The following is a 2404-nucleotide window of genomic DNA, read 5'->3' as shown; positions in this document are numbered from 1 at the left end:
CATATATTTGAGGAAACTCCAACCCTCATTGTTTCCATATGAAAGAGCTTCGAAATAATGATCCATATCAATTTGACTCGTCCAATTAGAAGTAAAGTTGAAGAAGTAATCACCAAATGAACCGATTTTAAGCACTACAGATCGCCCGTGATAGTAACAGGCGAGTGTGCCCATGTCACTGTCCCTGGGCACAATCTCCCGAATTGTACCGAGGCTTCTTTTCTCCCTTGGAGACCCTGACATGCTATTGTGACCAATGACACTATCACCGAGCACTATCCCATGACCTTGTACCGATCGTTTTTCCTACTTTTCACACGTTTGAGTCCGTTTCTCTCCTAAAAGATGATAGCCAATATAATATAATTTCAAAATACTTAATTAAACTATTATAAGGGTGAAACACATATAGGACTTGGCATTTCATCTTACCAAAGATCCATTTGTTATAATGTGTCACTGTAAGTATTGCATGGCACAATCATTGGGACCATTAAACACTCAGTATCACTGATGCTACCATGATAGGTGTAACCACATGGCACAATAGTCGAGATGACCATACTTTCAGTACCATGGGTGCTATTGTGATAGATGTCACTGTCTCATGCCATTGTAGTCAAACTCCATAATTAGGTTTTCTTTACTAGATTACTCGGTTCAACATTTTCTTCAACTGGGACAAAAATCAAGATGTTACATTATGATTTATATAAGTTTTGTTTTTCATATGTAAAAAATAAGCTTGATAGTCCGTGGGCAAGCCCAACCCGTATAAGGTGGGTACGTACAAGTTTATAACCCCGTAAAAACGGCTTGGATTTGCTATAATATGTCGGTTAGTCCATGGGCAAGTCTGACCCATTTATAAGGTGAGTATGTGTAAGTCTATAAGCCTGCAAAAACGGGCTTGGATTTGCAATGTTAGGCCCCATTGGACAAAAAAAAATTATGTTAGGTATGTCTCCGACCTGACCCAAGCCCACAAATTATCACTTCTATTACATAATGAATATTTTGTTTTCTTTCCCTTTTATTTTATGTTTCAAAATTTGTATATGTGAAATGCAACACAATATATATGCTTTATATTATAGAATAGATAATTAAATATAAATAAATTTTAAGGAAGAGTAGACTATAATGTTGGTCTTTAAAGTTTAATGGCTTCTTTAAAAATGGTATGCAAACTTTAATAAGTCTATGAATTATTCTTGTGGTTCTCATTTTATTTTAGAAACAGTCTATGATGATAATTCTGTTAAAAGTAGTTCGTTAAATGAGGGCTAATTTGGTCTCTTTAACGAAATTTCTTTTAAGATTAAAATGATGTCTTATATGCATGTAACACATGAGGCTCACAACATTCCTCCTTCCCAGAGAATGTTCAGTGAACCTCCCTCGACCCCTTGCTTTTTTTACTGAGACCCATTCCCTTTCAATGGAATTAAAAAGGCAAACCAAACCCCTTACCATTACGTACATTAAGGTGAAACCCTAAACCTTTAAGCGTAGGGACGAATTTTCTATGCAATAGCTTTTCTTATTTTTCTTATCTCTCTTACCCCCCTCTCTCTCTCTAATGTATGTATGTGTGTGTGTGTGTGTATATATATATATATAATGAATGTAAGGTAAATAAACCCTAAACCTTTAAGCGTAGGAACGAATCTTCCATGCAATAGTTTTTCTTATTTTTCTTCTCTCTCTCCCTCTCTCTCTCTCTCTCTCTCTCTATATATATATATATATATACACACACACACAAAAGAAACTAAGGGCTTGTTTGTTTTTAAAAAAAAAGCTCTTAATACCTCTTAAGTCTGAATCGGTCAGACGTTTTTATTTTCAGACCGTTTGATTTTTTTTGAAAATAAGAGCTGAAAAGCTCTTATTGTCCTCTGAATTTGTAAGTGGTAGTCTAAACTCTTAATGGGCTCTTATTCACACACCATATCGATCTCTCGTTCTCTCGCTTGATTTCCAGCTACCAAATCATACGGATCTATCCCACATCATACAATCTAGACACCATATCGATCTCTCGCTCGGTCTCAAGCTACCGATCTATCCAAAACGATCTCTACAAATCGATCTCTCCTATATATGAGTTATTTTCTGAGTATGATCAAACCAATGAGCAAAGGATGATGGCGACACAATTAATACAATATGAATATTGGTTCTAGTCGTTATGAGACTTTTTTCGTGTTTATATTGATTCAGATTTCAGACTTCAGACGTAAAAACAAACAGTCTGACTGATTCAGATTTCAGACTTCAGACGTAAAAACAAACAGTCTGACTGATTCAGATTTCAGACTTCAGCACCACCTCTTATAAATCAGAAGTGAAATCAGACTTCAGACTTCAGCACCTCTTAAAAAACAAACACCACCTAAGA

This window comes from Cynara cardunculus, assembly GCF_001531365.2.
Source record: "Cynara cardunculus var. scolymus isolate 2C chromosome LG 12, CcrdV1, whole genome shotgun sequence".
NCBI lineage: Eukaryota > Viridiplantae > Streptophyta > Magnoliopsida > Asterales > Asteraceae > Cynara > Cynara cardunculus.
Note: the sequence above shows the minus strand (reverse complement) of the source record.